The sequence below is a fragment of the Camelina sativa genome, chromosome 9 (genome assembly GCF_030686135.1).
Source record: "Camelina sativa cultivar CO46 ecotype springtype chromosome 9, ASM3068613v1".
NCBI lineage: Eukaryota > Viridiplantae > Streptophyta > Magnoliopsida > Brassicales > Brassicaceae > Camelina > Camelina sativa.
This window is the reverse complement of record NC_141888.1, coordinates 4,084,155-4,109,316: the sequence shown is the minus strand read 5'-3', so window position 1 is coordinate 4,109,316 and position 25,162 is coordinate 4,084,155. Positions and strand designations below refer to the sequence as shown.

Below are 25,162 nucleotides of genomic sequence, written 5' to 3'. Positions count from 1 at the left end.
TTGATAATTCAAAAAATAATATAATTATTGAAGGTCAATGATGAAATTTATTGACAAGTTTGTTGCATGTTCAAACATCACCATAGTTTAAAGTTTAGATTTTAGAGTTTATATAGATTCAATTTCTATGATTTGACTTTATGGTTTTGTTTTGACTACTAATCAAAATAAAATAATACAAGTCATTTTTATTTTTCAAATGTATAGCTCATATCTACATTTCCTCTTCACCACAAATAACATACAACGTAATCCACGTGAACATCTCTTGGTGGATGAGCTACCATGGATGATTGACATGACTCTATTTTCTTCTTTCTTAACTATAGGTACCAGATAGGAGTTAAAAATTAAATGTGGGAGCTGGTCTCATGCTTATTTAGATTTTTAAGATTAAGATTTAAAGGTGGGATGTATGAGATTAATGGGGATGAAGTTAACTATTTTGTTAATACTTCATTTAAACTTGAAATTGACTTTATTTTTCCTCTAAATGCATTTGATTCTCATGAGCATCCAACCATTAAAGAACAGTTCAAGATATATGCTACATTTGTATTAATTTTTGTTGATGGTTATTATTTTGTCTCCTTATCATGGATAATTATGTGTTACTTTGAGCCTATTGTTTTCTGCGGTAATAGGAGAAGGACTAAAGGTCCATTGGCTCAACCTTTTGATTCTTATGATTAACACTTTGAGTTGAGCGATCAAGCTAAAGACCCAAAATAAGCGTTTTGTAGGAGGCAACCCACTAGGTTCCAAGTAAGTTTTCTTATTCTTTTCTTTTTGGTTTTATTTTGTGTCGACACCTTTCTTGGAATTGTTTTCATACCGAGCCGGTGTGAAGCAAGTCGGGGGGAGGTTGTCACCTATCTACTGATGTCGTTTTCTTTTTTCTTATTTTTCATTTTGATGTTTTCTTTTGAGTCAGTCAGTTTGTTTTATCGAGTCAAAAATTTGTTTTATTGAGTCAAAATGCTGGTTGAGAACTATGAGCTTTACTTAGGGAATTGCACTATGCTTGATTCATTGCCTTGAGACCATTTAGCATAGTTTAAGGATGACTTGGAAGTTTAGAAAAAATCATGACTTGATCACTTTAATAATTCCTGTCACTTTGAATTTTAGATGATTTGAGCTTGACCTTGCTTATTTGGACATAATATGAACTGTTTAAATCTCACTTAGGGGGTTGAGAATCATGTAATGGATCATACATTCAGAGTTTAGTTTACACCATTTTTACCACTCTTTGTAAATTCTGAATGGCTAGACTCATTTTTAGTCTAGTACCACACCTTTACCCATATTCTTGCTTCATACCACTCGCATTCTTGTTCATCATCATCATGTGCATTCATGTGCAAAAAGTACGGAGTATACAGACCGACATAGCTTTCCTCTAGTTAGGATTGTGATTGTAGTTTGTTTGGGTGATTGATATTGAGTTTTTGTGGTTGTGTGGTTATGTTCATAAGCATGTGTTGAGTTTCCATGATTTAGTTCTTTTGATGCAATTATGTGAGACGAGAACCGGTTCCACTCCCCCATATAAAAAGGAAAACAAAAAGAAAAAAGAAAAGAACTGAGAAAGAAAAAAAATGAATAAAATGGGAAAGGAGTAAGAATGGAACCGGGAAAGTCAGAGTACTCTTATTTGTTTATCAAAAGCATCTAGAACAATGATGATTTGTTTGGGGTTTTGCGTTGGTTGGTTTGATCTGAGTTAGAGGGAAGTTGTGTACCTCCCAATTGGTTTGTGTCTCACTGTGATTTTACATAATGATTTGCATTCGTTCGCATTGCTGGAAACATTAAACACATGAGACACCTTGAAATTGTCCTTACACCTAGACCATAATGTGTTCGATATCCCCTTTGTGAGAGTGCACACATTTACTAATGAATGTTAAAAGATTAAGTTATCTGAGTCTGAAAGTCTTTGTGATCTTAGGATTGATGAAGTTGCTAAAGTCATGGCAAAGTACGATTTAATATGGTTTGATATGAACTTTGTGATAGTGGTTTGCAGGCAATTGTTTGATAGCATGATCCCAGAAGAATATGTGAGTTCTCGCGTTTTCAAACCTCTTTCCTTGGAAAAAGTTTTTGTTTTGCTTGAAGGCAAGCAAAGATCTAAGTCGGGGAGAGTTGATATATGGTGTTTTTATCGGTTATGCCTGAATGAGTGTGAATTAAGCAATGTATTTCTAACCTGTGAAAGTGATGTTACGGGATATTGTGAACCTAGAGAACTTGTTTGATAATGCAAATTTGATTAGGAGATTACAAATGAAAGTTTAGTAATTGAGTAGTCAACTTTAGTGATTAATACCTTGAAAGAGGGTTAGTCAAATCTTGTGTTCATGTTCTAGAACGGTCCTTAACTATTGAATTCCTTGTTTCATTTCCCCGTTGGTCATTGATCTTTGAAATACCCTATAGCCCAATGTTTTAATCCCATAAGTTAAATCGTTTTATTTATTGCATTTTTATTTACAATTTATGAAACCAAACAAACAAACTTTCGTTCGCTTTAGCTATTTACTAGTCTCGCAAATCTTTAGTGTACCATTAGTCCTTGTTGATTTGACCCCGCGTATATTGCTGCCTTGCGGTTAAGTGTATCGGGTAAATACTCGAGCAATCAAGTTGGCGCCGTTGCCGGTTTTTTTATCGGTTTTGAGTCTTTGTTTTCTTTCTTATTTTATACTTTTTATTGAGTCAAATTGTGTTTTTGGAGTCTTTTAGTTCTTTATCGAGTCTTTATAGGTTTTAGAACACTTTGGAGGAAAATGGAAGAAAAATGAGCAATTCTGGATGCAACCAAGCATATGAGATGGATGTTGGTTCACGTGAGAACCTGTCTATCTGAGAAACCCGCCTGGCTAAGAAACATAATCTGAACCGGCAAGTTCCACGCCAAAACCCGCCTACTTGAAAAACCTGCCTAGCTGAGAAATGTTTTGACTAGGCCATTACCTTTTTTTACCTTATTTGGAAAACTATATAAATACCTTTTATTTATTGGGAGAAAAACCCTAAGTTTTATTCTACGCCTTTTTTTCTACAATCTGAGACTTTTTGTAAGCCGCTCTTTTGGGATTCTAGAGATTCATCCTCATTGAAAATTTGGAGAAGATTTTTGAACCCTTTCTTATTATTTATGCAATTTAATTATGTTTACTTCATCTATGATTTTTGTTCTCTTTTGTTATGTGTGAGTAGTTCTCCAATTGGGTTTTAGGGTTCCAACTAGGTTCTTTGATTCACATGATCTTAATGCCAAAATAGGACTGATCACCTTGTTTTAGACTCTAGATTTTTCTATGCATCAAAAGTGTTCGATAGAATGCCTGAATGAGTGTGAATTGAGCAATGTATTTCTAGCCTGCAAAAGTTGATGTTAGGACGCATTGTGAACTTAATGAACTTGATTGTAATGCAAATTTGGCTAGGAGGTTGCAAATGAATGTTGAGCAAACTAATAGTCAAGTTTAGTTTCTAATGCCTTGAAAGAGGGTTTATCTATTCTTGTGTTCATGTTCTAGAACGATTCTTTATTATTGAATTCCATATTTCATTTTCTCATTAGCCATTGATCTCTGAAATACCCTATGGCCCAATGTTTTAATCTTATAAGTTAATCGATTTTATTTCTTTGCATATCTATTTACAAACTTGAAAACTAAACAAACAAATATTCGTTAGCTTTAGCTATTTACGACTCTCACAAATCTTTAGTGTACCATTGGTCCTTGTGGATTCGACCCCGTATATACTGCCTTGCGGTTAATTGTATCGGTAATTACTCGAGCAATCATTTATGCATCAAAATAAATAGTTAAAATATATAGACAAACCATCTATTTCATATTAAAAATTTAGTTAAATAAATGTTTAATTCCAACATTATTTACCTTATTTTTGTTTGGACTTAGAAATTATTAATTTGGCTATGATCACTAGTTCAATTGTATTTGATTTAGATTAGACTCATAATTTTTTTTTATGTGAAAAGAAAAAAAAGATTGACATATACAAACAATGTCTATCTACAAATTACATTTAAACAATGTAACTAAAGCGAGATAAGAAAAATAAAGATCATAAGAGAAGTAGAAAAGTAAGATAAAATAAAATAAAATAACATAAAAAGGGTATATGGTCATTTTATATGGTAAAAGTATACCAATAACACAAAGTAAAGTAGGTGTAAGTGTTATTAATTTGTGTAAAAGTGGGTGTAGATACAATATTCTCTTTCACTAATCGCATCACATGTTCTCTTCTAAAAAATTTAAAGGCAACATATGGTTGCTTAAAATTTAAAAATTTAAAATATTAAGTTGAATAAAATTGGATTGAATATTTTTTAACCAATTCATCTCTAAAATAGTGGATGAACAAGTTAAACATATTTGCTGTAAGATTAGTTTATTTTTCAACTTTGAATGGTTGAATAACCTTTTTGAATGTTTGAATAATCATTTTCAACTTTTTCAACCTCTTCTTTCAAATGGTGGTGAAAATTAGTTGAGATTTTTTCTTAACTTTTTCAGCTTTTTTTACTGTGCAACTATTATTTGCAGGTATTGCGGTAACAAAATTTTATCAAAGACCCAATTACGTATCGCCGTAGGCTACTTATAGTATTGCAGGCCCACAATAGCCCACAACACTAGATTACTAGGGTTTTATATCTGAGCAGCCGATTTTGAAACTTTTGCTGCACGGTCTCATCTCCAAGTTATCTGAAAACTCCCTGCTTGAAGAGTGATTATTAAGAGGAGGAGACTCTGGTTATATAAACATGAGAAACAACATAGTTGATGCCGCAGCGCATAAGTCTTCGTCAATAGTAGATCTTCCGGAGGATTTGCTAGTAGAGATACTCTATAAGTTTCCGGAGGCTTGTCTGGCACGACTCCGATGTACCTCAAAAGGATGGAACGCTCTTATCAAGAAAGATAAGAGACTTGCCAAGTCTCAGATCATCATGTTGATTGACTTTAGGGTTTATTTAGCGAGTATTGATCTCAGTAGAGTTCAAGACGCCAACAACGTTGTAAAGGTAACAAGTCAATTAAGTCTCAAAGATCCTCTTTCTACTTCTCCTAAAGAAGTCGATATAAGCGAAGTATTTCACTGCGACGGCTTATTGCTATGCAACACCAAGGACGATAGACTTGTGCTTTGGAATCCATGTTCAGGTGAAATCAGATGGATGATCAAACCCGTAGATCATTCCTTCAAGAAATTTAACTGCTACGCTCTCGGTAAATCCTCCTCCTCCAACAAGTACAAAATCTTGAGGATTCGTCAACATGGAAATGGTATACTTGAAAACTGCCTAGTTGAGTACGAAATCTATGACTTTACCTCTGATTCTTGGAGGTTTGTTGGTGAGACTAGCGACTGGTCCATTCACTGGTTGAACCATCATGGCATATCTGTGAACGGAAATACTTACTGGCTTGCCTTCAGTAACCGTCGAGGCTCCCGTTATATTCCAGACTTGCAAAAGGATATCTTACTGAGTTTTGATTTCTCGACAGAGAGATTCCAAAGTGCGTCTCTTCCAGTTGATGATTTTTCTTATCTTTGTATGGCTTTATCAGTTACTAGACAAGAGCAAAGACTTTGTCTGTTAGCTATGAGAGATGTACGTGGGCTATACGATACACATGTATGGATGGCAACTAAGATTGAGAGTAGCGGAGCCATGTCATGGAGGAAGTTCCTAACAGTGAAACAATCTTTTTATAGCCAGTTTCTTATATTATGTAGTGGGATGAATTTCGTGGCCGATCGGGAGAATAACATGTTACTCTGTCCCGGTAAACAACAGAACTCAAACAGCTTCTTACACATTGTCGGAAAGGATAAACACATGGGAGTGAATCATCATGATGCAGGATCTAAATGCTTACTCGTCTGTTATGTTCCAACTTTAGCTCAAATCCCACAAGGTTCTTAATTAGGCCCAGGCGCAAGAGGAAAGCACAAATCACGTGACTTGTAATTTGTGACACCAGTTTATGCATTAATTATCTATATCCATGGTCTTCGTGATATTTGATTAAAGGTGCATTTTGCTACTCTATAATTAGTAATGTTGGTTTTGCAATTTGTTAAACGAGCCTATATTTTTCTTGATAATAAAAAAATATTCTTGTTTCGTTTATATAAACCAACAAGACCATCGACGACACTTATGTTTGTGAACTGTGATATATAGATGTTGAATGATCCTAAAACTTGTACACACCTTAGCTTTTGTTCCAGAATTACAAATTGAGCTTCATGCCCATTTGATACACATTGTCACTTATTTTACATTATTGTTATCCATTGACCATTATACTGAAGCATGTAGACATCACTGAATACAACTAAAGTGAAAGAAAGGGACACTGGTAGAATTGCAACAATGGAAGAGGAGTCACTTAAACAGGTAGTCCATTGGATACCTACCTCCAAACGACGTGAGCATTTGAAGACGGGAGGAGATCCTGGTTCTTCAAAAAGCCGGTCATCATGCTCTACAGTCACAAATGTGAACAGTCAAATAGATGTATGAATGAAACTATGAAGGAATAGCTTAGATCTATTTGTACTTTGACTTTTCTCTGATCTATTTCCTTTTTCCTATTAGAACTTAGATCGGTTTCAATACTTAGGTCCTTCATATCATTCTCTCTAGTTTTACAAGTCAGATACTTTCATATCAAATATGGATCAATATGACAACCATATATATGGATTTTAGACTAAACTAACCAAACCATTTATTTCGATTACGGTTTTTTTGCCCACCCAAGGCAACTCAAATATTCATATCATTCTCTCTAGTTTTACTAATCAGATCCTTTCGTCCCTTTCATTATCAAAAAAAATTGGGTAAAATTCAACTTTATTTTTTCTTAGATCATTCTCTTGGGTTCGATATTTATCAGATTGGCCGCTGATTCTTTAACAAACAATCCTTGTCTTGTACGCATTCTCTCCTAAACCTCTTTAGTATCTTTCTTCCATGAATCGCCTTTTAGTATCTTTGTTCAAGTAATTCTAAAGGTTAAACCTTTACGCTTCGATTATTGTTGTTGTTCCATCCCTTATTTGGGTTCCGATTAGTGTTTCCGATGACGAATTTCCGAGTTGTTTGCTAGGCTGGTTGATCAAGGATTTGTGCTATATGATGAACAGTCCTTCTTGATAGTGCTTTATTGTATTAACAAATCCTTTATTAGATCAATAAGTATGAGAGATTGGTACATTGAAAAGTGGTTATCATCATTAGTTCTTTGAGGCTTTTGAGATGCATTTTCTATTGCTTAGAAACAGACAGAGAGAGAGTTCTGGTTTCTTTAGAACTATCCAACCAGATCCTCGTCGTCGATATTTCTTTTTCGGAGCCATCTCACTTATATCTGAAACTTGTCAACGTGGTGTAGAAAGACGAAGATTCTCTTGCTAGACTTTTATCAAGTTCCCCTGTTCTCCGCGAACTGTATGTTCAACGACGACGTGATAAGGATGACAACTTGACAAACTTTACCGTCAAAGTGCCTTCATTGAAAGACTTAAGATATAGTAGATCGAGATGGGGCAGTTATTGACTTTATGGTGGTAGATGGGAAGATCAGATTGGAGGGTCGTCGTTGGTGATAGATTGCCCTGCATTAACAAATTTAAGGATATATGAAGACTGGGGATACTATTCTAGTTTGATGGAGAATATGCTTTGCCTTGATGAGGTATTCATCGGCCATGTTCCTATTTCCGATGGGAAGTTTCTGAGGAGTTTCTGAGGTGTCTTTCTTCTGCCACACGTCTCTGCTTGTATTTATCCGAACTAATCGTAAGGGCGGTAAACACATATAATCTTTCACTCCTTTGTTCCTTCCTTGTTCCTCAAAGACCTCAAACTACAATAATCTTCTTTGTTTGTTTTGTTTTGTTTTTGTTTGCAGGTTGCCTGTTGTAGAAACTTTTTACAAAATATTTAAAAATAAATAACATCTTCTTGGAGGAGGGATGTTTAAAAAAAAACACATCTAAAATAAAATATATTAGTTTTTACCATCTTAATTATCAATTTATGATCATCTCTACGTTGAATGTATAGACTACTATCTACTTTTGAAAACAAATAAATAACACAACCTTGTTGAAATATATATCAAACCGGAACCTCGTAGTCTGCATTCAACGATCTCGTCAATGGTTTTGGCCATATGAGGAGTGAGATGATTCTTCCAGTCACTCCTCATAGAATACATTTAGAATCGATAACAAATCTCGTTGTACCCGTATAGGATCCTATAGGTAAGCCAAACCTATTTGGTTATTTACTCCCCAAGTCCCAACTAATACAACAAGTGTCTATCTTGAAATCTTTTAGAATGGTTCCTTTGAATAAATCAACAAAGACCCATACATTATAGGGAATAGCCAAGCCAAATCCCCTATAAATCAACAAGTTTTAGGATCATTCAACATCTAAATATAACAGTTGACAAACATAAGTGTCGTCACTGGTCTTGGTGGTTTATATAAACGAAACCATAATTTAATTTTTCATGATCAAGATTCAAGACAAATGTATATGCTCTCGTTTGACAAAAAGAAAACCAACATTACTAATTATAGAGTAGCAAAATGTACCTTTAGTTAAATATCAGGAAGACCATATATGAATAGATAATTAATGCATAAACTGGTGTCACAATATTATTACAAGTCATGTGATTGTTGCTTTCCTTGCGCCTGGCCTAATTAAGAACCTTGTTGGATTTGAGCTAAAGTTGGAACATAACAGACGACTAAGCATTTAGATCCTGCATCATGATGATCCACTCCCATGTATTTATCCTTTCCGACAATGTGTAAGAAGCTGTTTGAGTTCTGTTGTCTACCGGGACACAGTAACATGTTATTCTCCCGATCGGCCAAAAAATTCATCCCACTACATAATATAAGAAACTGGCGATAAAATGATTCTTTCACTGTTAGGAACTTGCTCCATAACATGGCTCCGGTACTCTCAATCTTAGTTGCTATCCACACATGTATATCATAGTAATGATCTCTCATACCTAACAGACAAAGTTTTTGCTCTTCTCTAGTAACTGATAAAGCCATAGGTACATAAGAAAAATCATCAACTGGAAGAGACACACTTTCGAATCTCTCTGTTGAGAAATCAAAACTTAATAAGAAATCGTTTTGCGAGTCTGGAAAAGGACTGGAGGCAAGCCAGTAAGTATTTCCATTCACAGACATGCCCCGACGCCTCAACCCGTGAATGGACCAGTCGCTAGTCTCACCCACAACCCTCCAAGAATCAGAGGTAAAGTCATAGATTTCGTACTCAACTAAGCATTTATAATAACCAATTCCATGTTGACGAATCCTCAAGATTTTGTACTTGTTGGAGGAGGAGGTTTTACCAAGAGCGTAGTAATTAAATTTCTTGAAGGAGGGACCTACGGGTTTGATCATCCACCTGGTTTCACCTGAACATGGATTCCAAAGCACAAGTCTATCGTCCTTGGTGGTGCATAGCAATAAGCCGTCGCAGTGAAATACTTCCCTTATATCGACTTCTTTAGGAGAAGTAGTAGAAAGAGGATCTTTGAGACTTAATTGACTTGTTACCTTTACAACGTTTTTGTCGTGAATTCCATTGAGATCAATGCTTGCTAAATAAACCCTAAAACCAATCAACATGATGATCTGAGACTTGGCAAGTCTCTTATCTTTTTTGATAAGAGTGTTCCATCCTTTTGAGGTACATCGGAGACGTGCCAGACAAGCCTCCGATAACCTATAGAGTATCTCTACTAGCAAATCCTCCGGAAGATCTACTATTGACGAAGCGTTATGCGCTGCTGCATCAACTATGTTTCTCATGTTTATAACCAGATCAGTCTCCTCCTTTTAATAATCGGTCTTTAAGCAGAGAGTTTTCCGATAACTAGGGGATGATACCGTGCAGCAAAAGTTTCAAATCGGTTGCTCAGATATAATAAAAGTATAAAACCCTTGTATTCTAGTGCTGTGTGTGTATGAAAAACGAAAACCCTAGTAATTGTGTGCTGTGTCTGTGACTCTGTGTGCCTCACCGACTCATCTTCTATTGTGAGCTTTCTTCGTCCTAGATTCAGCTGAAAGTTGGGCTTGTGGGCCTGCAATACTATAAGTAGCCTGTCAGCAATACGTACAAAGATCTTTGTGCAAGAAAAGGAAAAAAGGATAAATCTTCACTCGCAGAGAGATGTAAATGCAGATTCTAGGACAACTCGCTGTGAGGAACAAGTCGTTGTGCCGAACAGAGTGTTGTGCCAATCAGGAAGCTGCATCAGATCACAAACGTCTGAGTTGCTGACATGGATGCGTAAGCTGACGTGGCAAGACATGAGTGGATGTGATGATGTGTCGAGAAAGGTTGCTGACTTGGCATTGAAGATATGGACGAGATTTCACTTGGAGATATGAAGAATATTCTCTACAAAAAATAAGAAAAGGTTAAGCTTGAGGAGCAAGCAGTTTCCGTTTGCTTGGAGATATGAAGAATATTCTCCGCAAGAGTTAAGGAAAGGATAAGGCTGAAAAACAAACAGTTTCCTTATCCCGTGATATTTGGAGATTCGCCTTCCAGGGTTTCTCAAGTCGTGTATAAATATTCTAGGAGTAGGCCACGAGCCAATTTGAGCACTCTAGAATATTGATACAGTTGTAAACTTCGAAGCCACAAAAATAAGGCTTAGAAGGGGTGTTCCCAATTCTCTGTGACGTTAATGAGGGTGGTGATTAAGTGCGCAGAGAATTGTTTTTTCTTTCTCTTAGATCTACTCTGGTGAGAGTTTAGATAGAAAAGAGAGAGGGTGAGTTTTAATCTCTTAGCTAAAAAGAGAGAGGGTGAGTTTATTCTCTTAGATCTACACAGGTGTGTGTTTAGATAGAAAAGAGAAGAGGGATCAGATTCATTCTTAGTCGGGTTCAATCCTATTGGGTAGAATAGGTTGAGTAAGGGCCGAGACAAAATTGTATCCTTGTAAAAGATAAATTTTGTTAATAAGATTGAATAGAAAAGCGTTGGCTTGGCGCGTTCCAAGTGTGAATCAGTGTGTTGTGCTTCTCTATACCCTTTCAATTGGTATCAGAGCGGACGCCTGATAAAAGAGCTGAATATCTTTTCAACAGGTGAGATCCTGCGACGAGGTATGGAGAATCCACAAAAGTTCGTTGACGAGAACAATCCGCTGATGCTTGACGCTGAGCATTATGATGATTGGAAAGCACAAATCAGACAGATGATTCAGTGTCGTGATATGGAAGCCTGGTTCGTTGTTGAAGATGGATGGTCACTTCCAACATTTATGAACATGAGAGGAGAAATTATAATAAAGCCCTGTAATCTGTGGACGGCTGACGAGAAGTTAAAGAGTAAACAGAACGCTGAAGCACTATCTACTATTTTCAGCTGCTTGCCGACGGATCTGTTCGCAATGGTGAAAGAGTGTATGTCGGCAAAAGAAGCTTGGGAACGTTTGGAAGCCTTCTTTGAAGAAACCAGAAGGGTGACGAAGAAAAAATCTGATGTATCACCATCCTGTCATTACAACAGTCAACTAAGCTCCCCTTGTCAAGAAGTTGTAGTACTGAACAAGGTATACAAGGATAAAAGGCTTGTCAAGGAATTTCTCAGAAGGATATCACATGAATATATTTCTCACAAATCTGATGGTAAAGGTGCTTTAAGTTCTGATGAACAGAAGGTTGATCAGTGTGTGAAATTAGTTCAGAAAGATGAATTGCAGATGAGAAAGAACGATCAGAAGACTGAGGAATCATTCACTCTGAAGACTGTAGAAACTCAGACGTCTGTTCAAGGTAATGAGGAAGCACTGATCAAGAAGCAGTTCAGAAGGCTGAAGGGTGTACAACGTCAACATCAATCTTCATCATCCAGATCTGATGCAGAGAAAGAATCTCAGAGTTCTGAATATCAAGGTTATGGACACCTTCAATCAGAATGTTCCACACTTAAAAGAAGAAGCGTGCTGAAGTGTTACAACCGTCAAGGTTGTGTTCATACGAAATGTTGTCTGACATGGAGTGATATTGATTCAGCCAACGAAGATGATGAGAATCAGAAGTCTATTTTGAAGACTAAGGATGATGTGACTGGCTTATCTGTTGTGAAGCAAGTCATCGCTCTGTCTAAGGATCTGATTCTGCAGAAGAAGGAGAATTATGATCTGGTGTCTGAGAATGAAGAGTTGCTTTATAGAGTCTTCACACTTGAGAAATTGTTGTCTGAGGAGAAAGTTATTACGTCTCTGTTGAGACAGCGTCTTGAGGACCAGCTAAGGATTAACAAGAGGCTGAGTAAAAGAGCAAAAGATCTGGACAAGCGGCTGGTCACTCACAAGGATTCTATGATTGCAAACTGTGGTATGAAGAACCATGGAGGAAACTCAAGTGGTGACACAAGTGCAGTGAATGGTTCAATAGTGCTGTAAAACAGAGGTGATGCTGTCAAACGAGCGTCTGAGTTCAACCTACAGAAGACTAAACAGATGATTGTTGTGAACAACATGAGAGGGAAACTGCGTCGTTGTTGGTATTGTGAATTGATTGGTCATATTAAGGTTGATTGCTACAGATTTAAGAATCGTGTAAGTCAACTCATACGCCAGAAGAAGTTTCACAAGGTTGGAAGAAGAGGCAATCATGTTTTCATTAAGAAGAATGATCTGTATTGTTATAGTGGATCTTCAAGTACCACAATTTACAATGGTTTACACCTCAAATCGTGGAATAAAAGACAAGATCAGCAGTTGAGGAAAGAATGTGAAGTGTCAAAGATCTGAACAAAAGAACATGTCGCTGCTATTAAACAAGTCGAGCCTCCACAAAGCTGCCTGATTCAAGTGTCTGGGTTGTACTCTACCACTCACGCATCTGAAGGAGTGTCACAAAATGTTCGAAGATACATGCAAGTAAACATCAAGAAGTGTGAAATGAACTGTTATGTGTTGCACACTGTTGATGGTCAATAGACTGTTGTATTGAAGAACTATGGTTGTTCAAGGTACATGACTGTGAATCACGGAAGGCTATACAACTTTGAAGAAGGCTCAGTTGACAAGGTCACTTATGGGGATGAAGTTGTAGGTACAATCAGAGGCAAAGGTGCATCTCGAGGTAAAGACCAGCCCACTATGGAATCTGTCTACCATGTCGATGGTCTAAAAGTCAATCTGATTAACATCAGTCAGTTGTGTGACGAGGGTTTAGATGTTACCTTCACCAAGGAAAGATGTCAGGTGGTTGATGAGCGCGACAATATTTGAGTCCAAGGTCAGCACTCTGATAATAGCTGTTATATATCGAAATCGTCCAATCCACAAACAAAAGAGTTCAATCAGCAGTGTTCTATGATGTCTAGAGACATGATCTGAGAAGGAGTGTATTAATCAGCTGTTGTCAAGTGTAAGCTGTAGCACTCAGAAAACTATGAGAATCACTTCCATCAAGAAGCTGCTGGAAGGATTCAGAAGGGCAGAGTTGTTGTTTCTGCTGCTATTACACAGAGTGTTCGGAGGCAGTTTGTGGCGTTGCATGTCAGAGCAAATGGAGTTAAGTTGAAACATGGGCAAAGCTACAGAGGTGGCTACTAAGTCTATAGATGTTATTGAAGGTCAGACTTTGGCTGATAGAATCATTGTGCTGAACGAACTCAATTGTCCTTGGTGTCTGTGGGCCTTCAAGAACAGAATAGACAAACGTGGACAAGTTGTGGAGAACAAGGCAAGTGGCAGAGTTTGCTAGAGGCAGCACGTTCACCTTAACACGAGGTAATCAGAAACCTGATAGGTATTGTCTGTGTGCATATTTTCATGCTATATCATATGGATGTTAGTGGGTTTGCTAGAAATGGCTTCTTTTAGAAGACTGTTTACTTGCGGCAACAGTAAGGTTTTGAGGTATTCATATACCAATGCGAGTATACCAAAGGTTTGATCAGTGCATGTGAGTAACAAAGAAGTGGAGATGATACCACACCTATGAGAGTTGGAAATGTTCTATCTTAGAAGATGTTTCAAGAGATTGTGTAAATGGTAACGGGTACGGTGGGCTGATCAGTTGTCTGAAGATGTGTTGTTCCAGCAAATCAGACATCTGCTATGTACTTGCAAGCTGTGAGTGTTTCAGTGACAATCGTAAAGTATCACACATGCGAGCTGCTGAAAGGAGTGCCAAGTATTTTAAAGGCACATCTAGGGCTGGTGTTGATGAAAGGAGCTAGCAGAAACTTGAAGAGATCTCGGTCTCTGAATCATCGTGAAGGATCTGGTGGATCTTGGTTTCTGAGAACAAATCTGATCTTCTGCTACGCTCAGAAGCTTGTCAAGGTACCTCGTTCAATTTTTAAATATGAGGTTAATGCCTTGGGAACCTGTTTTCATCACCTGATGAGAATCAAACAATTGAGAACAGCGTACGGTACATTCTTAGACCTTGCATCAATGTTGTGTGATAATCGTTTGTTTGTTAAGATTGTTGTAGATCATGTGTCACATACTAAAATTACAATTACAGGATCCTGAATATTAGTTTATTCATAGTATAGTTGTGGAGAAACTGATAAGTAATAGAACATCAGAGTATTGATTTGCGAATTGCTGATTTGTTTACAAAACCATTGGACTTGGATCATCACATGATTCTGAGAAAAGTCATTGGTGTTTGTGGGATCTAATATGTTATGTGAGTTGTGTTGATCAGACACAGGGACATGCATCAGAACAGGCCATGGAATTCCTAGAATGTATAAAAGAGCAACACTCTGTCTAAACGAAGAATCAGTGGAAAACAGCTGCCTGTCATGCCAATTCATATGGGGAATCTCGTAAAACGTTGTCGTGAAGGAGGAGGTCAAAGAGCTGAGGAGTGGCATTATCATGCATTCCATTCTGAAAGAAGTACCAGTTGTTTGTAACTTAAAAAAAGGGAGTTATGTGGCTGGTACGTCTGCAACAGAGTCCTGAAGAATAATAACAAGGGAATGCACAAATATCCGCGGTTGAGAAGTCAAGTGATATCGCTGATAGAAATGAGGAGATTCAGCAGAAGATCGTTCATATCATCAAACTGTGAAGATCATTCATGCCTGTTGGATCTAAGCTCTAAGGTAGTGTATCATGAAAAGTCAAAAAAAAAAAAAAGATGACTTGATACACTCCTGTCAATGCACTCTCCAAAGGAAATTCCAGCTGCCTACTTCACGTTGATGATGAACCATGAGAATCAAAGGCATGCCAGATCGAAAGACTAGGCACTGATCATAGAGCTGTTCTTTGAAGATTCACAAAAGGTTGTGGTAGTTTCTGGTGAAGTCCTAAACAAGTGGTTCACACACATCACATAACAGATCTCAAGGTATGAAAGCCGCTTACTTTAAGAAGTAAAATTAATATACAAGTGCTCTTGATGGTCTATTGCTTTTCTGGTTCCCTCACTTCCTGTGATCAACTATGTTTTGGATGTCTGAGGTTGTGTATAAAAGGCTGAAAAGGAAAAATGTGTTGCAAAATCAATGTTTTGTAGTTAAATTCATATGATTGATTGTTGAACCACGAGGCTGATTGTAAATATTGTTGATAAGAAATGTTTGTATGTTTTCAACAAGTGTGCACTGATGTGTGTGTTAAGTGTTTCAGGTTTAAGCTTTTTTTGTTTCGGCCCATAGGAATGATCATGACTATCTAAGAGGTAAACTCCAGAAAGCAGCAATGGATCAAGGGTCTAACATCTTTAGTGATGGATTGATCATGGAAGTAAGATCAAAGAGCTGTGTGTTCATCTAACTATTTGGGTGAATATAAGTGTCCCATGAGTACTGAAGGGTTGGAAGTAGTTGTTACTGCAACCTGGTTCAAGTTGTGAAAGAGCTTCAGAGGATTGTTGTTGAGTCATCATGCGTCTGAGGATGATTCGAAGGACTGATACTCAGTTTGTATCGATATAATGAGTATAGTGTCAGTTCCATGATACGAAGGAATGGAGCTACATCTTCCAGAGGCTGATGAGTGTTCCTACGCAGAAGATTGTGCTTGCAAGTTGTTATCATGTCAGTACAACAGGTGGTCGTTCATTTGAGTTCCATCTTTGATCAAAGTATTTGATGCAAGGGACTGTTACCAGAAGATGGATTGTGCTACGAAGCAATTGTCTATGTCCCACCAGCTGTTTGACATGTGCAGTATCGTCTGTATCACCTAGAAGACATCTTCTTGAGTTAAGAGAGAATCTGCAGAAGTGGGTTGATACTTCAGTGTCGTGAAGTCAACAAAAGAGTGACAGGAGATCATCTCACCCTTGTTGACCTACAGGTGCATATGATTGTACATGTTATCAGCAATGAAGACAGAGGTGTGATACTCTGCTGTTAGGATCGTGATACATCCATTGAAGAACGAACATTTGTGGTTGGGTTCACAGATGATGTATGAAGATGTTTGAAGCTGTTGGGCTTCTGAAAAACTGTGTCTGAGATTAAGCCTTACTTATCTAACAGTATATGTGATTTGTGGGGCTAATCTGTCAACTGTCAAGGGTTTGATCAAGATAGTGATTGTTCTTGTAAGGAACTGTGCATTTGGAGTCTCACAAGACCGATCAACACTCTGTTTGATTATGATGGAGTAAATGGCTAGACGGGTATTAGACATGTGAGACTGATGATAGTTGAGTTAACAGATGATCATATGTTTGAGTTCCCTACAGATGACGAATTGGAGAAGTGATATGTGCTTAGTTCATCTGATTAGTGAAGCAGAAGTTTGAAAGCATAGATCATGATACACAAGATGCTATTTTTCCTGCAAAGCTTGTGTATGGTCACATCCACACTGTGATTCGACCAAAGTGCTATCTGCTGTTCGAATTCTCGGCTACCAGTGTCCTATTTCCCAACATCCAGTTGTGGTTGCAAGGATAGTCAACATGCCTACAAACAAGAAGCTGTTTCAATAGGCGGCTTGACTGAGTATCAAAGTGCTTAAGGATGCGAAGCACTGTTAGCAGGTAAGTGATTCCCATAACTCAGTATATTGTTGTGATAATGATTCTGGTTTTGCTTTTTGTTCAACGCCTAATGATAAGGAGTTCTGTACTTATGGGGGAGAATTCTTGAAGCTACTTGGTTTAGCGGGAGAATCATTGTTTATGGGGGAGACTTAATTTATTAATTGGTTGATCTTAGGATGGTGGTGGTTATTGATCTTAGGTTGTTAATGATTGAGAATATGCCAATTGATTAAGTATGATTAGAGAATTATTAAGAACATGGTTTCCGCTGCAGCCCGCTGGGGTTTCTGATTGTTAGGTTCTTATGCATAATTCTGTTTGAACAAGCTGTTGATTAATTTTGCTAGATAATGTCTAATGTTTTGTCTAGTTGTTGCTTGTTCTGTTTTTGGCTTGTGTTTGTTGGAGTGTCTTTTCAGGTTGAACCAGAGAGATGCTTGAGTATCAAACTCAGTCAAAAAGGGGGAGATTGTAAATGCAGATTCTGGGATAACTCGCTGTGAGGAACAAGTCGTTGTGCCGAACAGAGTGTTGTGCCAATCAGGAAGCTGCATCAGATCACAAACGTCTGAGTTGCTGACATGGATGCGTAAGCTGACGTGGCAAGACATGAGTGGATGTGATGATGTGTTGAGAAAGGTTGCTGACTTGGCATTGAAGATATGGACGAGATTTCACTTGGAGATATGAAGAATATTCTCTACAAAAAATAAGGAAAGGTTAAGCTTGAGGAGCAAGCAGTTTCTGTTTGCTTGGAGATATGAAGAATATTCTCCGCAAGAGTTAAGGAAAGGATAAGGCTGAAAAACAAACAGTTTCCTTATCCCGTGATATTTGGAGATTCGCCTTCCAGGGTTTCTCAAGTCGTGTATAAATATTCTAGGAGTAGGCCACGAGCCAATTTGAGCACTCTAGAATATTGATATAGTTGTAAACTTCGAAGCCACAAAAATAAGGCTTAGAAGGGGTGTTCCCAGTTCTCTGTGACGTTAATCAGGGTGGTGATTAAGTGCGCAGAGAATTGTTTTTTCTTTCTCTTAGATCTACTCTGGTGAGAGTTTAGATAGAAAAGAGAGAGGGTGAGTTTTAATCTCTTAGCTAAAAAGAGAGAGGGTGAGTTTATTCTCTTAGATCTACACAGGTGTGTGTTTAGATAGAAAAGAGAAGAGGGGTCAGATTCATTCTTAGTCGGGTTCAATCCTATTGGGTAGGATAGGTTGAGTAAGGGCCGAGACAAAATTGTATCCTTGTAAAAGATAAATTTTGTTAATAAGATTGAATAGAAAAGCGTTGGCTTGGCGCGTTCCAAGTGTGAATCAGTGTGTTGTGCTTCTCTATACCCTTTCAAGAGAGAGCTAAAGAGATTGCAGGTAACAAGCACTCAGAGAACACTGGCAATACCACTTCTGGCCATGTTATCATATTCTTTTTCCTGATAAAAAACGCACACTGTTTAGCTAATTGCATTATCGCTGACACTGCAAATTACTACCATCATACATTATTACTGAAACCTTACTGTGAGGTGCTTCATAAAACTTGACTATATATTTATCAGATTCTCCAGCGTGAAGGTGAGTGAGAATCAGTATGTTTCCACCCTGAAGAAAGGCTGACTAGGATCTATCAGCTTCTCTCTACAGAAACGAGCTAACAGCCTCCTTAAAAGTGTTGCCTGCCAGTATAAGGACGGCGATGTATTTCGATATAGAACCAGCTCAAATAATAGTAAAAGAGCTCTCATTGCTAGTTACTGTTCTAAATTCTTAACCAAGAATTGTTATGTGTGACTGGGAGATCCCTTAAGACCATCTTTAGTGGTGGGTACTTCTCCAAATTCTTCTAATAAAAGTTAATAAAAAAATACAAAAAAGAGAAAAAAAAAGGAAGGAACGTTTTTGCAATTATCCAGGGTAGTAACGGTTCTCTTACATTTTAAACACCTGTCAGTTTTTAATTAGTTAATATTAAAATATTAATTTTTTGTTTTTGTTGAGTAACGATGAGGCCGTTCTCTGATAATGATGCTCTAAATATACTGCTAAAATTTTCAACTATTTTGGAAAAGAATATAGAGCAAGTGTGTATTCTGCAATTTTTGCTCTCTCCAGGCTAATGTGATATGATTGTTATACTTCCCACAGTTTAACAACACTAAATACGCGCAATGCAATGAATGCCAAAAAGAAACGTAAGAGAAAATTAAAAGACCTGTTTGGTGCAGCCAAGGGGTTTCATCTGCAGGGTAGAAGTAGAGAACAACAGGCTTGCCTTTATACTTTTTGAGGCTCACCGGCTTTCCGTTCTGATCCTTTAATGTGAAGTCTGGTGGAGTCCGTCCCTTGTTAACCTGCTGTTCACAAAACATCACAAAGATAAAGTTTAAGAGAGTTCAATGATCGAATAAATGAGAACTTTATAATCAAGAAAGTCTATTGTTTATTATCTTAATACTCAAAAACATATGTAAACCATTGGCAGAATGCAAAAGGCACCGTCACTACTATGCCTTGTGGTAACACATTTGATGGAAAGTTTATGAGTTGTCTTTCTTCTGCCAGACTTCTCCGCTTGTATTTATCCGAATCAATGGTTACATCATAATCTCTCCTTTGTTCCTTCCTCATTCCTCAATTAAAGACCTCAAACACTTAATAATAATCTTCTTTAATTTGTTTTTTTTTTGCAGGTTGGCTGTTGTAGTAACGCCATTAATTTCTCTCGGCTCATAGATTTAGGGGGTGTATTGAACTTTATATTTTTTTTTCTTGTAAACCAATGGGCCACAACTGGCCGGCCCATTAGCCAAATTCCTACATTCGTGGAAGCCGGGACTCGATTCCGGGTGTGAGGGTGCCTTCTACAAATGGACTTACCTCCTGCCACTGCACTTTATATTTTAGAAGATTTTGGAGTATTCTTAAAATCACATGTTATTCAACTAATGATTTTTTAAAATCTTCCAAAATCTTTTGTTATTGAACTTGACATTTATTAAAATCATTCAAAATCATTCACAATCTTTTGTTATTCAATTAAAAATTTGTAAATTTTACTTCAAATTTACTGTTATTCAAAATTCCACAATACTTTATAATTTTTTTTATGAAAACGATTCTAGGAGATTTCATAGCTTATTTTAGTTGAAAAATGAGTTACAAAATCACACCTTTAGAGGTGAAACTTTGAAAGATTTATCAAAAAAAAAAACAAGTTGTGTTCGGGCAGAAAAAAAAAATTGTGTCACAAAAAAAACTGCAGAAATATAACTCTAATTCTGCTACATACCTCAATCAATAGTAATATGATCGATTCTCGGATTCTGGGACTTCCTGGGAAATCAAAATCGTCTAGATTGGGAAGAGAGGGAAAGGTTCTGTGATGGTTCGATGTGTCTAAAATACAACTTTCATGGTCTCCTTTAAAATCACCGTAGTGTGAAGCACCAATCTTATAGGACGAACTCTAGCGAGTACCCGTCAACTTCCTACTAGCCACGTACAATTTTAATTGATGGAGGAAATTGTATGTATAGGATGAACTCTTATCTCTCACCATTATAATATCAAATTCCCAAAATTCAGTTTGTCATCCGTAAAAGTTTTAAAATTTGCTATAGGCTGGTCATAAAAGTGCATCAATGCTCTTAAAACAACTAACTTTTGCTACAGATTCCACATCGAAGCCGTAGTTAGTTGCATTGTTTGAGATAAGAGATCATCACCAAGTAACAACAATAAGGACTCCGACAAAGCACAATCAAGTTGAATCTTCATTGGCGTGTCTCTCTCCCTCTCTCTCATTAATCTAATCCTCTTTTAAATATAACAACATCAGTCGAACATGAAATTGTTATCGAACACGAGATTGTTATCGAACACGCGGACATGTTTTGGTGGGCTATGTTTGTCCATGTGATGATCATGATCACATGGTGGTGTTTCTTTGATACATCATCGCTAATACTGTTATGATCGGAGTACGTAGAGACATATTGTCGTTGTTGTTGTGATGGTGATGATTGTGGTTGTTATTTATGTCGTCGCCAAACCTGTCAAAGCAGTGGTTTCAGACGCCGGAGGAAGGTGGTTAGGTCGTTGATTGAACACCGGTGAGTTCCAGGGCAAGTCGATGAGAAGTTGAGAAAGCATCCATCATCGTCATGTGAGTTTTATGCTAGGATCGGGGTCATGGGTTTGTTGAGATTTTGCTAGGCAAATTTTCTTTTTTTTTTTTTGTTGTTTTGAAGTATTCTAAAATCACCCAAAGTTTAATAAAATTTTACCAAATCACAAATAGAAAATCTCTAACAAATAACCAAAATCTCATAAAACAACACTCAAATCTCTTAAATTTCTAAAATATTAAAATCCCACCAAATCCTCTAAAATATTAAGTTCAATACACCCCCCTTAGTCTTTGTTTCACAAAAGCCAGTATATTGGTTGGAACCACTTATTTTTATGCTTCAAAACTCCCCTAAACTGAAGATTCTTACGATCTGACACCCATGTAACTGTAAGTGCCCTCATCATCCCTTCCTTCAATCTATAAGGTTTGATGAATGAATTTACTAAATAAAACTAATGGTATCAACAATATCAGGGTTCTCCCACAACATGCCGAGTACTATTCCCCAATGCTTATCGTCTCATCTAGAGATTGTTAGGTGGAAAAAAATATCAAGGAAAAGAAGAAGATGAGAAACAACTAATGGCATACATGCATTCTCGCTAACTCCAAGTGTTTAAAGACTATCAAGATCTTCAGCGACGATCTTCAAGAGTGCCAGAAAAAGGAGTTAGAATCTATGCCTAGGATTTCAGCATCATCTCAGCTTCTTTATTTTACCGCTAAAGCCGAGTGGGGTTTTTAGCTTGGAGACAATTTTTTTATATACTACGGTCAGTACTGTAGATTTTTTTTTTGGCAAAACAGAATCATGGATGGAGAAGGATGTTTTAAAAATACATATCTAAATTAAAATATCCTCTATATATTAAAAGAGAAGCATTCTCTAAAAAAAGTTGACGTGTCGTCGCCAGAGAGCTTTGTCCCCAATTTATTATTTGCCCTTAATATTCCATAATAATACATAAAACTGCCACTGTTAATTCTTTTATCAACTGCTACTACTATTCAATTTATTTATATACACAATATTTTAGATTTATTAATTTAGTCTCATTTTGAATTATTATTTACAGCTACATATATGCCATTGTGTTTTAACAAAAAAAAAACAAATGTGTTATTCTTTAAAACTTTATCATGTGGGTTATTCTTAAATGTGTTATTTAAGGTTTAAATATATTTTATATATTAGAAAAGATGATTTATTGAAATGCATGTGGGTTATCCGCGGATCTCACAAATTCAAGCAGGACAGATGGAAAGACATTTTGCGGCTCAAAATATTTAAACCCGTTGCGAGATGGTTTAGCGGACGGGTTTGACTGGGTTAACAATTTTATTTAAATCATTTGGTTCATGAAACTTTTGTGGTTTTTATCTGATTTGATAGTTCAAGATTTTGATAATAATCTAACTGATTTCGGTTTACATTCGATCCAGATCCGTCATCATGTCAATCTAAAATTTATGGTGAAAAGATTACTATTTTAAACTTTCAAAAACTTGATGAATTCAAACCAATATAAATTTGAATTATAAATGCTATACTAAATAATTATATTTACAAATGTAATATTTCAAACAAAAATTTGATCCCGTGCAACAGCACGGGTTATTACCTAGTATTTGTCTTAATTATGAATTTATGATCATCTCTATCTACTTTTGAAAACAAATAACACAACCTTGTTGGAGTGTATATATATATATATCAAACCGGACCCTCGTAGTCGATATACATTCAACGATCTCGTCAATGGTTTCGGCCATATGAGGAGTGAGATGATTCTTCCTCATAGAATACATTTAGAATCGATACCAAATCTCGTTGTACCCGTATAGGACCCCTACAGGTAAGCCAAACCTATTTGGTTATTTAATCCCCAAGTCCCAACTAATGCAACAAGTGTGTCTATCTTGAAATCTTTTAGAATGGTTCCTTCGAATAAATCAACAAAGACCATACATTATAGGGAACAGCCAAGCCAAATCCCTATAGATCAACAACAAGTTTTACGATCATTCAACATCGACTATCACAGTTGACAAACATAAGGGTCGTCACTGGTCTTGGTGGTTTACACAAACGAAACCATAATATAACTTTTGATGATCAAGACAAATGTATATGCTCTCGTTTGACAAAAACAAAACCAACATTAGTAATTATAGAGTAGCAAAATGTACCTTTAAATAAATATCACGAAGACCATATGAATAGATAATTAATGCATAAACTGGTGTCACAATATTACAAGTCATGTGATTGTTTGCTTTCTTTGCGCCTGGCCTAGTTAAGGACCTTGTTGGAGATGAGCTAAAGTTGGAACATAACAGACGAGTAAGCATTTAGATCCTGCATCATGATGATCCACTCCCATGTGTTTATCCTTTCCGACAATGTGTAAGAAGCTGTTTGAGTTATTCTGTTTACCAGGCCACTCATACAATTCATTTCTAATTCGACCTTGGAGTAACTTGACCCCCGTGCGCAGATCCTTCACCTGAAAACATGCAGGAAAGAAAGCCACTGAGACTTGATTATCATTACACAAACAGTAAACCGAAATCAAACTTTTGCAAACATCCGGAACGTATAAGACATCTTTTAAAGCTAAAGAGCGAGGTGGTGTAGAGAGTAAAGCGGAACCCATATGTGTTATCTGAAGTCCAGAACCATCATCAATTTGCACCTCTTCGCCACCAGTATAGGGTTGATGAAGTGAGAGATTAGATAAATCAGAAGTGAGATGATGGGTAGCTCCAGAGTCTATCACCCAGTTTGCAGAGTTGTACGGAGGAATTGTTGCAACATTTGCCCGTGGCTGCCATTGTGTGGATGGAGAGAACTGATAATTGCCACCGGAGGGTTGGTAGACACCACCGGAGGACAGCTGAGAGCATCTTCTCGCACTGTGGCCAAACACACCACAGAGTTGACAGCGACCCTGGTAGCCAGGGCCTTGAGATCCACGGCCTTGAGAGTGATTGTTATGACCGCGTGGAGAGGTGCGATGTTGGTTGCGTGAAGAGTTGTGAGAGCCAGAGGACTTATGGAAAGCGGCATTGGCAGTCACCGGTATCCAGGATGAGACAGAGACTTGCATTTGTAGCTTCAACTCATAGTTAATGAGTTTTTTCATGAAGCTCAGATAAAGAAGGAGGAGTGTCACAGCCATCGATCTGGTCGATAACCGGCTTGTAATCCTCAGGAAGCCCTCCTAGAATATAATCGACTTGTTCTTCATGCTCATAAGGCTTCCCAAGCAAGGCAAGTTGATCGAAGCGTGTAGTAAAACCCTGAACATATGCGTCAACAGTTCTGGTGCCTTTCTTCCATTGTTTGATTTGTTCCCGGATCTGTTTGATATGGCCCCAACTAGGTTTAGCATATGTAGAGGAGAGAGTCTGCCAGATCTGAGCAGAGGTGTTGGCTTTGGATAATATTGGCTGAACATCAACGGAGATTGCACCCAAGAGGCTGGAATAGAGGAGCTGATCTTGTCTCTGCCAAAGAACGTATTTCGGGTTCTCTTTGGATACGTCATTGACTTGAATGGTGGGATCCGGTGGAGCGACGGTGGCGTCAAGATAGCTGGCAAGCCCATAGCCGGCTAACAGGGCACGAACTTGGCGATCCCACATCAAAAAGTTGGAGGACGTGAGTTTAGTCACGTTCGACATATTGACATTGTGAAGTTGAGACGGAACCGAGATGTCAATGATATCATTTGTTGAAGCAGCCATGGTGAGAAAACGTGAAATAGAAGCAAGAGAAGAGGAGAAATGAAAACAAGGAGAGGAAGAAGAGAAGAGACGGCGGAAAAAAAAAATTTTAGGTCTTTGGATCTTGCCGCTCTGATACCATGTAAGGAAGTGCTTATCTTATTCATATGAAACATGTACAATATATATAGTG

General features: G+C 37.3%; 3 pseudogenes; 2 read left to right on the top strand and 1 right to left on the bottom strand.

Moving 5' to 3' along the window:
* Nucleotides 1–4,816: 4,816 nt before the first annotated feature.
* On the top strand, nt 4,817–5,988 carry LOC104714985 (putative F-box protein At4g10190 pseudogene; annotated as a pseudogene).
* A 448-nt stretch (nt 5,989–6,436) lies between these two features.
* Nucleotides 6,437–21,985, top strand: LOC147937696 (putative F-box/FBD/LRR-repeat protein At1g22000; annotated as a pseudogene).
* On the bottom strand, nt 8,785–9,921 carry LOC104714984 (putative F-box protein At4g10190 pseudogene; annotated as a pseudogene).
* Nucleotides 21,986–25,162: the final 3,177 nt, after the last annotated feature.